Source organism: Eubalaena glacialis, chromosome 19 (assembly GCF_028564815.1).
Source record: "Eubalaena glacialis isolate mEubGla1 chromosome 19, mEubGla1.1.hap2.+ XY, whole genome shotgun sequence".
In the NCBI taxonomy this organism is placed as follows: domain Eukaryota; kingdom Metazoa; phylum Chordata; class Mammalia; order Artiodactyla; family Balaenidae; genus Eubalaena; species Eubalaena glacialis.
In genome coordinates, this window is record NC_083734.1 from 2,880,800 (window position 1) to 2,895,524 (window position 14,725).

Sequence of the window (14,725 nt, forward strand, 5' to 3'; positions counted from 1 at the left end):
CAGTGACCTGCGGTCCTAAGGGTGTCTACAGCTGCTGATGGTGGGTTCTTGGCAGGGTGCTGGGGGCAGGCCCTTCCTGGCATCTCTCAGGCCCCATGCCCATCTCTACCTTCGTGCAGAGCTGGTGACTCTCCAGGCAATCACTCCAAGTGCTCTGCACACCCAACCAGGGCACTCTCCAGATCAGATTAAAGGACACGGGTCGTGCTTCCACACCCACGCTAATTAAAGAAAACCTAGCATCAGGATTCCCGCACCACCTTTCTGGCTGAGCCGTCATTCTCAAAAGCACTGGCGGCTTCCCAGACAGAACCAGGCTTGGTGTTTAAACCCGTGTGTGCCTGTAACACCTGTGAGACAGACCGACTCACAGAGCTTCAGATTTCCACAAAAAAGCTACCCGTACAGGAGACCATGCTGGCGAAGTGGGATGGCTCTGCTGAGAGGCATTTGGCTACGCCCAGCAAAAACCTTTAAAATCTATTTCTCTGTGACGTAGTAGGTCCACATTCAGGAGCTCATAGAAATGAGAGCATTCCTAAACATTCATGAACAAGAAAGTTCATCAGGTTTATACATAACAGAGAGATACTGGAAACATCCTAAATGTCCATCAGCAGGAGGCAATTTCAAAGACGTCTGCTGCACCCATGTGCCAGGTGATCGTGCAGTAATTAGGACAGAGATGGACAAGTGTTCCAGCACCTTTATAAGGGCGCTCTCTGTACCAGATGTGTCCCGGGCATGAGGGATAAGAAACAAAACAGGTTCCAGAACAACAGATACCCCAGGCGTGTGCGTGCCTGTTCACGTGAGAGCCCAGAGGGGCGCCCCCCCCCCAGCCCCGGCGTGGTGACTGCGGGGGGGGATGGGGGTTGGGGGTGGATTAGAGGTAATCTTCATTTTCATCTTCTGGAGGGCTTCACTTTTTTGCAGTGAACTTGCATTTTTAAAAAATGTTTGTTCACTTTTTGAACAGGTAACACACGCTCATGGTAGAAAATGTAAAAGATACAAAAGGGACACAGAGAAAAGTAAGTGTTCCTCCTCCCTTCTCCCCCAGCAATTCTTCCTGTCCTCCAAGAGGTTTCCACCCACTTTCAGACACGGTGTAACCTCTGACATCAGAAAAAACCCACAATAAGGCTATTTCCATTTGGCAAAAAAATAAAATACCATATCTACATATTTGTAGATATACATATATGTAGATATGGTATATATAATACATATGGTATATGTGTATATATTATCATACATGGTATATATAAATTTTTTGCAAAATGGAAAGCCATTTATAGATGTATATGTATGTATGTGTGTATATGTATATATATGAAATCCTGCTTGAATTCCAGCAAGTGGCTTCTGATTCCTCCCATCACCTCCCCTCTCCGCAGCACTGACCCCCACCCTGGCTTTCGGCACGGAGAGGAGGGCCCTGCTGGCATCCAGGGTGCCCCAAGCCTGGGATGCCACGGCCCCCTCCCTAGGTCCGACGGGAAATCGGAGGGAGCCCTCTGGGATCCCTCGGCCCAGCCTGCCATGGGCCAGGCCACCCTGCTGACCGTGACCCCAGCCACACAGCCCGGCAGGAAGGTCCTGCTTCCCTCCCCAGCCTTGCGTGGGCAAACCAGGGCAGCAGCCTCTGGCCATCGGCCACCAAGGCCTGGCGGCTCAGGGCAGAAGAGCTGGTGGGAGGGAGACCGGGAGGGCTGGCCCCCAGCTCAGCACTCAGAACCACGTGGTCTCTGGGAAGGAGCTTCCTTTGTGGGCAGTGTTAGTAGCAGCGTCGCTTCACAGTCATTACAAAGATTAATGGCGCCGGAAAGTAGCTAACGTTGCGCTTGACGCCCCAGTGGGAGCAGCTGGAATTAGTCCCCCAGGGCCCATCCTTCTTCCCACACCCCTGCATCCCGCCTGCTGCACCTGTGCCACTTTGTTCCCAGGTGTCATCATCCACTTTGATCCTCACAAAAATCCTCGCTCTGTAGGAGTGCCCACCAAGAAGGAGCCGTTACGAGTCCATTTTACAGATAGGAAAGTGAGGCCAATAGACGTGCAATAAATGCTCTGTCTTTGGTCTCCCACTTAGCAAGTAGCAAAGTCAGGATTTGAACCCGCTTCTGTCTCTATCTCATGCCGCTCGTGCCTTTAACTACAGGGCTCTGCTGCCTCTGGGTGACTGAATCAAGGCTTCTCACCCACCGTCCCCTGGGTCCCCCTGCTCCAAGGGTCCCCGGGGCCTCTACCTCCCTGTGGCAGGGGTGGTAGAGCTGCCAGACGTGAGCTTCGGGCCCTTGGGGCAGCCAGCCGCGGATTCTCAGAAGATGCTCCTGGGTGTGGGGAGGACCAGCCACAGAGGTGGACCCGCTCCTGGCCAGGCTGCAGCTCGAGATTTCTAGGAGGAGAAGAGAACGGGGAAGAGAGTTACCTTCGACACAGGCTCTCCTGGGGCTGGAGCTCCAGGAATGGGCATCAGCCTAGAGAGGATGCATTTAAGGACCCTTCTCCCCGCCCCCTGGGCCCTTGGAGTCCCTGCCCAGGAAGTTTGCATAACAAGAACAAAACAGTTTTCAAACGTGGGGTGTAGTAATCCGGCCCTCTGCTCCCAGTTTGGGGGATTAGGCCTGGGGTTGTCTGCTTTTGTTCTGATCAGAAATGCAAGAATGTGTCTGTGGAGGCTTGGGCAGGGCCGGATCCAATCTTCCAAAGGAGCCCCTGTGTTTGCCTGGGGCGTGGGGCTGCTGATTGATTCAACCTGACCTGACTGCTTCCAGATTTTCCAAGTGCAATTGCCAGCTGCTGTCCTCCCGACCTCCCTGATTACATAAGGGCGGGGGAGGTACGGTCACAGTGAGCGTGCACGCAGCTCCCCGAAGACGCCCCATCAAGGTGAGATCTCTAAGCCTGGGGAATCGCAGGCCGGGGCTTTCTACACGAGGCCCCAGCAATACGTGGGTCTGCCCACTTGTTGAACAGCAGAGAAGGGGGCCACGGACCAGTACCGACTGCCAGGAACCTCCCCGGTGTGGTCGGTCACCCACGGAGCCAGAGATGCTTGGGCAGAGAGGACTCTGGGATAACAGATGTTTGCTGGGCGTCTGCTCAGTGGGGATGGAGGCCGGTGTGGAAGACACATCTGGCCACTTCTCACACCGCCCCTGCTACCTGGACTCTGGGCTTCCTCCCACCGGGCACTTCCTGCCACCCTCACCCACCAGCCTTGCTTCCCTACAGGCCCCTGAAGAGGTGCTCTTCCCTCCCCCCTCCCTCCCCCTGGAATGCCCCTCCCGTACAGCCACCCACCACCCACGTGGCTCTGCTCACCTCCCTCATCATCACGCTTCCTCCTCTTCCTCCACGTCATTTTTCTCCAGACCATGTATCACCCTCTGAGATGCTATTTGTCTACTTATTTTGTTTGTCACCTGCCACCCTCCCACTAGAATTTGCTTTGTTCACTGCTGTATCCTCAGCACCCAGAACACTGTCTGGCACATAGTAGGTGCTCAATAAATGAATGACGGAATAAACAGAAAGTTTCAAAATAATATGAACCCTATAGTGGCTGGAATACGCACAAGATGCTACAGGGCCTCAGATGAGAGTCCCGAGGGAGGGAAATGGAGTCTGAGCTGAATGGAAGGTATTTAGGCTTGGAACAGCAAAAGCAAAGGCACAGAGGCAGGAGACAAAGTCGCGTGTCTTCGCAGTTATTAAGGTGCTATTAAAAACGTAATTAATGGGAAAAGAATTTGAAAAAGAATAGGTACATGTATATATATGACTGAATCTCATTGCTATACACCTGAAACTATCACAACATTGGGTTTTTTTGTTTGTTTTTTAATATTTGGAAACTTTATTTTAATGAACAATTCTTTTCCGTTGTGATTTTATTTTATTATTATTATTTTTTGGCCGTGCTGCGCGGCACGTGGGATCTTACTTCCCCAACCAGGGATGGAACCCACTTCCCCAACCAGGGATGGAACCCGCTCCCCCTGCATTGGAAACGCGGAGTCTTAACCACTGGACCACCAGGGAAGTCCCAACATTGTTAATCAACTATACTCCGATATAAAATAAAAAGTTAAAAAAATAAAAGAAAAAATAAAAATGTAATTGAACCTGTTGGAGATGCATATTCCCAGCCTCCACCTGCTGGACAAAATCGGAAACTCAGGGATGAGGCCCAGCCATTGGTGGTGTAACAAGTCCTCCAGGTGATTCTGATGCCTCCAGGTGAAGTTGGAGAACCAGTGACTCACCAGTTACTGATAACAGTTTACTGGGAGGAGTTCCCTTTGATCTGTGTTTTTATTCCTTTAAGAAATTGCTATAAGAAAATCATATTATTTATTGTTTAATATCTGCTACATGTTACAGACATATATATGGATTTATAAAATTATATTTTGTAACTATATAAAGCTGGGAAGATTGTTGGTAATGATGTGAATATGAGAGAGATTTTATATTGGCCTGTGGCACAGAATTCAGTTTACATGTTTCAAGTGGCCAAGGAGCTAGGGTGATGGCATAAAACCTTATGAGAAATTGTTCTAAGGAACGAATAAAAAGTTCGTAGTGGCAAACGTGAAGTCATCAGATGACAGCAGGTGTGACGTGAGGCATTATTGCAGGGGCGCATCACAGATCTGGGGCTGCCTGTGGTCATCACAGCCAGCACTCAGGCAGCAGTCACTTGTGCCGTAACCGAACGCATGGGGCCTTTGGTGACAATTCCACAGGGAGGGTGTTATCCTCCCCATTTTATATAAGGGGGACCAGAGACTCGTAAGAACGTTGGTCCAGGCTCTCACTGCTCACAGGTGGCAGAAGAAGCCCTTGAACCCACCAAAGCCCAGGCTCACTCACCGAATGCAAGCCGTCTCCCCGGAAGTGAGATGCAGCCAAAGCAACCCCAACAGGAAGTGACGTAGTCCATGCCCGTTCCTCACGGGGGGAGATGCAGCCAAAGCAACCCCAACAGGAAGTGACGTAGTCCATGCCCGTTCCTCACGGGGGGCGATGCAGCCAAAGCAACCCCAACAGGAAGTGACGTAGTCCATGCCCGTTCCTCACGGGGGTGCCCTCCTGCCCTCCCTCTGAACGTTCTGATTATCATTACACAGACGGTTCCAACCAACCTGGGGATCTGGTTCCTCAGGCTAAGGGAATAGATGGAAAGAGGAAGGATGATGGGGAGGAACAGCTGTGAAGAACAGCGAGGAAGATGCCGACTGAAAGGATCAATTCCATTTACAGCAGCATCAGAAAGAAGAAGTAAATCTAACAAAACAAGTGTAAGACTTATACACTGAAAATTGCAACACGTCGTCGAGAAAACTTAAAGATCTAAATAAATGGAAAGAAATCACAAGTTTGTGGATTGAAAGACATAATACTGTTAAGGTGACAGCACTCTCCAAATTGATTTACAGATTCAATGCAATTCCTGTTAAAATCCCAGCTGGCTTTTTTTTTTTTTTTTTTTTTTTTTTCCTCAGGAGTAGAAAAGCTGATCTTAAAATTCGTATGTAACTGCAAGGGACCAAGAAGAGCCAAAACAATCTTGAAAAAGAAGAACAAAGCTGGAGGATTCAATTTCAAAACTATAACAACGCTGCAGAGATCAAGACACTGGCATAAAACAGACAAGCAGGTCAATGGAATAGAGCTCAGAGTCCAGAAACAAACCCTTACACATGTGGCCAATTGACTTTTGACAAGGCTGCCAAGACAATTCAGTGAGGAAAAAGAACAGTCTTTCCAACAAAAGGCACTGGGATGATGGAATATCCACATGCAAAAAGATGAACGTGGCCCGTTACCTCACACCATACGCAAAAATTAACTCAAAATGGATCATCGACCTAAATGTAAGCGCTAAAACTATAAAACTTCTACAAGAAAACATAGGAGTAAATCTTCATATCCTTGGGTCAGGCAATGGTTTCTTAGATAACAAGACCAAAAGCACAAGTGACAAAAGAAAAAAATAGCTAATTGGACTACATCAAAGTCAAAGCGTGGGCTTCCCTGGTGGCACAGTGGTTAAGAATCCGCCTGCCAATGCAGGGGACACGGGTTCGAGCCCTGGTCTGGGAAGATCCCACATGCCGCGGAGCAACTAAGCCCGTGAGCCACAACTACTGAGCCTGCGCTCTACAGCCCGCGAGCCACAACTACCGAAGCCCGAGCACATAGAGCCCATGCTCCTCAATAAGAGAAGCCACCGCAATGAGAAGCCCTCGACCTGCAACAAAGAGTAGCCCCTGCTCGCCACAACTAGAGAAAGCCCACGTGTAGCAACAAAGACCCAACAGAGCCAAAAATAAATAAATTAATTAATTAAAAAAAAAATGTCAAAGCGTTTGTGCTACAAATTATACCAGCAAGAAAGTGAAGAGAGGGCTTCCCTGGTGACGCAGTGGTTGAGAATCTGCCTGCTAATGCAGGGGACACGGGTTCGAGCCCTGGTCTGGGAAGATCCCACATGCCGCGGAGCAACTGGGCCCGTGAGCCACAATTACTGAGCCTGCGCGTCTGGAGCCTGTGCTCCGCAACAAGAGAGGCCGCGATAGTGAGAGGCCCGCACACCGCGATGAAGAGTGGCCCCCGCTTGCCACAACTAGAGAAAGCCCTCGCACAGAAACGAAGACCCAACACAGCCATAAATAAATAAAAATAAATAAATTAAAAAAAAAAAAAAACACAGAGGTCCCCCATCACTGCTCATGAAACCATTGTTAAAAAAAAAAAAAGAAAGAAAGTGAAAAGAAAACCCACAGACTGGGAGAAAAGACTGGCAAATCATGTATCTGATAAGGGACTTACAGTATATAAAGAACTGTTACAACTCAACTTTTATTGTTTGTCAATATTAGACAAATAACCCAATTTAAAAATGGGTGAAGGATTCAAACAGACATTTTTCCAAAGAAGATATACAAACAGCCAACAAACACATGAAAAGATGCTTGGCATCATTTGTTATTAGAGAAATGAAAGAGGAAACCACAATGAGATAACCACTTCCCAGCCACTAGCGTGGCTATTAAAAAAAAAAAAAAAAAAGGCAGACAATAAGAAGTGTTGGCGAGGAGGTGGAGAAATTGGAACCTTCCTACGCTGCTGGTGGGGATGTAAAATGGTGCAGCCACTTTGGAAAACAGGCAGTTCCTCAAAGAGTTAAACATAGAGATACCATATGACCCAGCAATTCCACTCCTGGGTCTACACCCAAGAGAAAGGAAGACCTGTGTCCACACAAACACTTGTACATGAATGTTCACAGCAGCATGATTCATAGGAGCCAAAAAGTGGAAACAACCTAAATGTCCATTAACTGATGAATGGATAAACAAAACGTGGTGTATCCGTACAATGGAACATTATTACGCCGTAAAAAGAAATGAAGTTTGGATACATGCCTCACCATGGATGAGTCTCGTGGACATTACGCTCCAGACACATAGGACTACGCAGTGTACGATTGATTCCATTCATATGAAACGTCCAGTAAAGGCAAATTTATAGAGACAGAAAGTAGGTTAGGGGCTGCCTGGGGCTGAGAAAGGGGGTGGGGGCAGAGGGCGAGGATTGACTGCTAACGGGTACAGGGTTGTTTTAGGGGGACAAACATGTTCATGATTAGGTTGTGGGGATGTTTGCACAAAAAACTGAAAATCATTGAGTTGTACACCAAAATGAATAACATGGTGTTGAATGATATCTCAATGAAGCTATTAAAATATGTATGTTATATTCAGTATCCTCACTCTGAAAAAATAGGAAAATGCATTAGGAAAATGTGGAATCTCCCCTACAGAGAACTGAAAATCATTTACGTAGATAACGCCCCCAGGAGGAGGTGGGGCCTAACCCTCTTTTCTTACGTGCGGGATGCGTGTAGTGACTTCTTTCCAAAGAGGCCAGAGTGGACTGGTCAGGGGAGTAAATCTACACGGAAGAAGCGGATGAACACGACCTCAGCGGGTGTTCAAGGTCAAGGTCATGGCGACCCCATGTCCCCTGGATACCACGTGATAAAACCCGGCGCTTCCACTCTGTGGTCTGCTTCCCCAAACCCAAACCCCCAGTCTAACCATGAGATAAACATCAGACATGCCCAAACGGAGGGAAATTCAACAAAATACCTGACCAGCCCTCCTCAAAACCATCAAGGTCACCAAAACAAGGGAAGTCTGAGCCCAGAGGAGCCTGAGGAGACGGGACAGTAAATGGAAGGTGGTCTCTGGATGGGATCCAGGGACAGAAAAGGGGCATTCGGCACAAACCAAAGAAACCCGGAGAGAGCATGGGCTTCGGTTAATAACACACCAGCATCGGTTCACTAGCTACAACAAACAAGATATCAGCAATAGGGGATCCACGTGCAGATGACCCAGGAACTCTCCGCACTGTCTTGGCAATTTTTCTGTAAATCCAAAACAATTCAAAAGTAAGATTTTTATTTTAAAATCTCATCTGGAGGCAGCACGCAGGGTGAACGAGTGCTAGCTCAGGGGTCCCCAGCTGTGAGGCCCGGGAAAGACGCTTACCCTCCTGGGGCCCCATTTCCCCATCAGTTAAAATACTGGTGCCAGAATCGCGAGCAGTTGTGTGGGACCCTGAGGCGACACGCGTGAAAGGACTTTGGAAAGTGAAATTCCTTCCAAAATCATCCACGGAAAGAGGTAAGCTTCAGTGAGCTGCATCACTGACCCAAGCTAACCTCGTTTTCCTAATGTAATACTGTCACTAGGTCTTTGCCTCGGGAACCCTTCAGCCTCCAGGCGGGCTGCCCTTCCTCCTCCCATCGTCCCCACTGCTTTCCCAATCCGGCACCGGCTCCCCTGCTGTCGCCTGGTGGATGCCCCCCTCCTGGCACCATGGGTGTCACCTCCCCACTGAGATCCCGCCATGTTAAACTCCCCGTATAAACTTCCGGATGAGGCACAGGGCTGGGGCTCACTGACCTAGAGGGCTGGCTGCTGGGGCCTGGCTGGAGCGAGGGGACCGCGTGGGTGGGGCAGGCTGGACTCGGCTTCGCCCAGCAGTTCTGACCTCGGGGTCCCCCCCGCCGCCATCCTGGGTTCCTGGCTGCAGCGCTGAGCCACTGGAGGACACTGGGATTTCAACTACTGTTTAGAGAGCTTCTCCCCAGAGAGCAGCAAGGAGAGTGGACCGGCTGCATGTCTGGGAAAACGCAGGAAGGATCCCCGGGGTCCCTTCCCCTCTATCCGCCCTGAGGGCAGAGACTTGGGTCGGAGAAGCTGCAGGTGTGCATCCCAGGAAGTCAGGGGGAGCAAGAGGGAAGCTCCCCCAGGGATGCTGCAAAGGTCCCCTACTGTCACCCGACCCTGACCTTCCCCTGTGCAGGCTCCCAGGAAGCACCCAGGAAGCCAGGGCTGAGCTGGAACAAAGGGCAGCCCGAGGCTGGAGGGGGCAGGGCTGCGCAGCCCGGCAAAGTGCAAGTCACGGTGAGCTGGGCGCCTGGCCTGACCCTGCCCGGAGCCCCCACCCGCTGTGGGCCAGGCCCGGGCCGCCGGGCACTCCTGCTCCTCCAAGCGTGGGAAGCCGCACCCAGATTCCTGACAAACACGAGTGCACCCCATCGCACACCAAGTCTGATATTTACTCTAAAGAGGGCGAGCATCTCTCCATTTTATTTCTGCACGGTGATCACACATATAATTCCGTGAACCTGCGCAATGTGATGACTAGTTCTGAGAGCCGCCCTTTCCTTTCACACTTAACTGGCTTGCCTCTCCCTCTGTCAGCACCCCGTAAAATTCCAGTGTGCACCCCCTGTGTTTTTCCCGATGCTTATATAACATCCGATAAAGTTAGATGTACATGACACACTGGGGGCTGTCGCTGCTTTTAAAACAGGGTCTCCTCAGACACGGGTTCTGATGCCCCCGCTGCCTCAGCGGTGGGCACAAGTCCCCCAGGCAGGGGGACCGCGGGATCCACTCTGTCCCCTCTCGCAGCTGTTGAGTATTAATATCAACAACGTTTGATGTGCACAGGGCCAGAATGCTCCCTGTGGAGGGGAAGCCACCTGGCTTCCAGCTTTTGACTGATGCTCCATAAGCCTCCTTGAACTTACGGCTGTTTTTATTTCTTTGTAACAGAATCCCAAGAATGTTGGCATTTTTGATTTCGTGCGTGTTGCCCGATGGCTTTCCGCAAGGCGGTCCCTGGAGGCCAGCAGGCTGTCCGGGCCCTGGTCCAGTCAGGCAGCCAGTGCCCTGCGTTCTTGCCGCTTCTCGGCTATTCCCTGACCCTGGCGGGCGGCCTGGTGCGTTGTCACACCCGCGCCGGCCACAGGCCTTCGCCCCACTTCTCTTCTGTTCTGTGTTTTCCTTGTCAACGTTTAAGAGCTCTTGCTGTTACAGCTGCTGAGTCACTAGTACTGTCGTTGATCTGTCACTTGTCCGTGGACTGGATTTATGGCACCTTTTGCTACACACGAGTTTTAGTATAGCCAGCGAGAACTCTTCTGTTTTAGTCTGAACGAGGAGAGTTCTCTCTCCCGTCCTACATGGTTCATCTAATTCTCGGGACATTCTTGTAAGATTTGTATTATTTAATTATTTACTCTGAGCCCATCAAGAGACTATTTTATCAATAATGCGGACGTCCCCTATATGAGCTCATTTAATCCTCACAACTGCGAAGAGGTAGGAACTATTGTTATGTCCATTTTATAGATAGGAAATGGAAGCACAGAGAGGCTAAGTAATTGGCCTAAGGTCACACAGCTGGTAAGTGACAGAGCCAGGCCTCACCTGGCATCGATTCCTTGATCCCCCTTCGAAGGCTCACACCCTTGGGCTTTCCCATTTCCTCCAGGTTTTCGAATTTTTGCTGTAGTGTTGAATAGTTTCCTTAAAACGCTTTAATCTCCTGTCATTTTGTCTCCTTTCTGAACCTTAATCTTGTGTGTTTCTGTGTCTCGTTTTTCTTTCACAAAGAAAGTGCAAGTCAGGGTTAGCTCGGGTTCTTCCGCTCATCGGTGTTTGTAAAGAACAGGCCGCACTTACCTTCTAAGAGAAGCGTGAATATAGGTTTCTGATTCATTTCTGTTCTTCTTCATCAATTCCATCTTCCTACTTTCTTTTTGTACTTAAACTGGGTAAGTAGGTCCTCTGACTTTTGTTTTCCTATTTTAATACTGATGGCCTTTGTCTTTATTTTCCACTGAATACGGTTTTGCCGTGTCCTGGAGTTTTGAGAAGGTAACATTCTTATTTTCACCCCTTTCCAATAATTTTTAATTTCCCTCTTGATGGCCTCTTTAAGTGTTTTTTATAAGTGTGTTTCCTAATATCAGAGTAGTTAACATTATATTCGTCACACCTTTATTATTTACTGCCAGTTTTCTCAGATTATGATAAAAATATGGCCTTCTTCTCTGCTTTTCTCTATTGGTTCAGGCCTTCTTTGTGGTCAAATAGATAATTTCTGTAGCCGTTCCAGGGACATATGAATGAGATGTATTATTTCTGTTCATAGATGTAAGAATCTCCACCCTATTGAATCAAATGTACTGATTTTTCCTGGGTATATTATCCAGCTGTCCTTACAATTCTGATACTTCCGCTTTGTGTGTTTAACCACATTTTGCTTTGTTCATACAAGTTTATGACTGTTTGATCCTCTTTATAATTTTTGCTTTTCTTCTTCCTCTGTTTTGATCTTAAAGGCCACCTTATCTGATGTTAATTTGGGTGGTCCTGCCTTATTTTTGTTTGCACCCGTCTGAACACCTAATTCCCTCCAGCCCTTCTTGAGCCTGCGGCTTTACATGCATTTCTCGTAAATGACAGAGGGAGGGTTTGTCTTAGACGCCCTTCTGACAGTCTCTCTATTTTACTAGGACTGAGACCTTCCATCGTATTCTTCCCATTACCTTTGTGTCCACTCTTCATGTCGCTCTCTCCTCTCTGATAGTCACGGTTCCTCCCTTTCCCTGCTCATCTGAAAGCTCTGCCGCCAGGGAAGTCCCCGAAATGGCTTTTTAATGTGTTTTCAATTCCTGCTTCCAGCTGCGCCTCCTCAAATCTTTCAAACATTCCGAGCGGCTCCATCACTTCCTGGTCAATTTCCGGTGCCCAAAGCTCCGTCCAGACTAAGTTAGCACTTCGATCCCAGTGCAGAGCCTCTGCCAGCTCAGCTCCAGTCTGTGGCCCCAGGAAGGGGACAGGTCTCATCCCGCCACGTCCCCCGAGGCTCCGTCCCCCTGGCGCGGGGGCTGACAGGAGGAGAAGGGACCAGAGCAGCGTCCTTCTGCTTACACGGCCTCTGGGGACTCCCAGGGGTCCCACAGCTCCTGCCCACCACAGAGGTCCCGGGAAAGGAGAGATTTCCCCGCACCCTCAGTTCCAGCCCCACCCTCCAGGGCACCTTCCTCGGGTCCCCTCACCTGGCTGGCAGCTCCCCTGATATCAGCGAGATGGTCCACAGGCCTGCTTCCTCGGAGTGCAGTCAGCTGGAGGAAACTCACACATCCTTGTGTGCAAATGGGGCCCCCTCTGCCCGGCTGTCTCTCTCTCTCTTTTCCAGCTCCATCATCTCGGATGAAACAGAGGGTAGCTCAGCAAGCCCCCTGGGTGAGGAGATGTCCCTTCCCCAGGCATCCCGGTCTCTCTCGGTGACTCTTGGAGCTCCCCTCGGTTGGCTTGGAGAGGTGGGGACTCCACCTTTGGGGGAGTGTCGGGGGGGAAGGGAAAAGGCCACAGGCCCCCCTCAGGTGCACGACCTTGCCTCTTACAATTGCTGCACTTTCTAGTTCCCTGTCTCCATGGCAGAGAGATGCTGGAAGCAGTTCTCTCCCTCACCTGGAGCGAGGTCTCCACGGGGCGAAGGGCCAGAGCGCACAAAGGAAGGACAGACGAAGCCCAAGGGGAGGGGGCGTTTCAGGCCCTGGGGCCCCTGGCGGGTGGCTGGAGAGCTGGCCATTCCCACACTGGCACACATGCCGGTCTCCCCTGAGTCCATCCTGGTGATGCTGGGGAGGGGTCGGCAGCCGCTCTTGGGATCGTGGAGCCACTACAGGGAACACGGCCCGGTCAAAACCATCTGCACAACTAACTACAGCGAAGCATCATCCAGCCTTGAAAAAGGGAAGAAATCCTGGGTACTGCCCTGGTGTTCTATTGGATAAGACTCAGCGCTCCCAATGCAGGGGGCCCGAGGTTCGATCCCTGGTCAGGGAACTAGATCCTGCATGCATGCCTCAACTAAAAGTCCTCATGCCACAACTAAGGAGCCCGTGAGCTGCAACTAAGGAGCCTGAGAGCTGCAACTAAGGAGCCCGCCTTCTGCAAGCCGGTGCAACCAAATAAATAAATTTTTAAAAAATGTTAAAAAAAAAAAAAAGGGGCGTACTTCCCTGGTGGCGCAGTGGTTAAGAATCCGCCTGCCAATGCAGGGGACACGTGTTCGAGCCCTGGTCCGGGAAGATCCCACATGCTGCGGAGCCACTAAGCCCATGTGCCACAACTACTGAGCCCAAGTGCTGCAACTACTGAAGCCCACGCGCCTAGAGCCCGTGCTCCGCAACGAGTAGCCCCCGCTTGCTGCAACTAGAGAAAGCCCGCGTGCAGCAACAAAGACCCAATGCGGCCAAAAATAAATAAACAAATAAATTTTAAAAAATAAGGTGGGGGAGGAAATCCTGACACCTGCTCCAACAGGATGAACACGGAGGGCATTGTGCTGAGTGAAATAGCCAGTCACAGAAGGACGAGTACTGTATGACTCCACTTGTATGAGGTCCCTGGAGTCATCCAATCCACAGAGACAGAAGGTGGGATGGGGGGGGCGGTGTGCCAGGGGCTGGGGGAGGGGTGGAGAGTGAGGGTTCAGTGGGGACAGAGTTTCAGTTTGGGAAGGTGAGAAAGTTCTGGAGATGATGGTGGGGACGGATGCACAACGACGTGAATGTGCTTAATGACACTGAAGTGTACACTTAAAAATGATGAAGATGGTACATTTTACGTTGTGTGGGCGCCTAAGTTCTCCACTCAATTCCACTGCTAAACTCGGCTCTGAGCTGTGGACACCATCTGGGAACCAGAGCTACTCTTCCCATCAAACCAGGGGCCTTCTTTGTCACGGGGGCATGGAGAGAACCCATTTCTCCAGACTCTTCCCTACCCGTGCCTGACACGTGTGGACTCCAGTTTCGCTGAGAGTCGTTTTCCTACGTTATTGCGGCTAATAGTGAGACTCAACTCATGTATGTCTCAACCAGATTCCGTGTGGTTATTTCCTTGGAACCATCAGTTGACCTTTCATATGGACCTTAACTCTGACTAGAATTTAAAGTCTCTGTATCAGCACAGTGTAATTTCTGTTGCCCTTACCCTCCGCCCCCTTTTTTTTCTATTTTAATCAGAAAATATAAATACTGAAAAAAAAAATCCCATCCACATGGACCCAGTAATGTAGCAAATGCATGGACACCCTCTACTGAGCCCCCTGCCCCGGATACTGGGGTGGGAGCCACGGTGGACAAAGGGCAGAGGCGACCCTCGCCCTCACAGAGACCCCACCCCGCAGGGACAGGGACGGCAGAGGCTCTCGGGGAGCTGGGTGGAGGCCCTGTGCGGTGGGTCAGGGGAAGTGGCCCCAGCACTTGTCCAGGTGTGAACCAGCTCCGGCTTTAAGTGAGCAAGGCTGGACTTGCTGAGAGACATGG

The 14,725-nt window shown here is 50.2% G+C and overlaps 1 protein-coding gene across 5 annotated transcripts in view; it reads right to left on the reverse strand.

Moving 5' to 3' along the window:
• Positions 1 to 14,725, reverse strand: part of ALDH3A1 (aldehyde dehydrogenase 3 family member A1) — a 28,970-nt gene that overhangs the window by 6,023 nt on the left and 8,222 nt on the right. For 2 of the 5 annotated variants that reach the window (XM_061175591.1, XM_061175592.1), the window contains 4 exons: positions 12,861 to 13,071; positions 12,446 to 12,594; positions 2,253 to 2,401; positions 110 to 221 (listed from right to left, as the gene is read on the reverse strand). The gene's annotated coding sequence lies outside the window, so the exon portion shown is untranslated. Of the gene's footprint in view, positions 1 to 109; positions 222 to 1,929; positions 1,942 to 2,204; positions 2,402 to 4,134; positions 4,152 to 12,445; positions 12,595 to 12,860; positions 13,072 to 14,725 lie in introns of those variants that run through there. The other 3 variants (XM_061175590.1, XM_061175593.1, XM_061175594.1) reach the window with 3 other exon arrangements.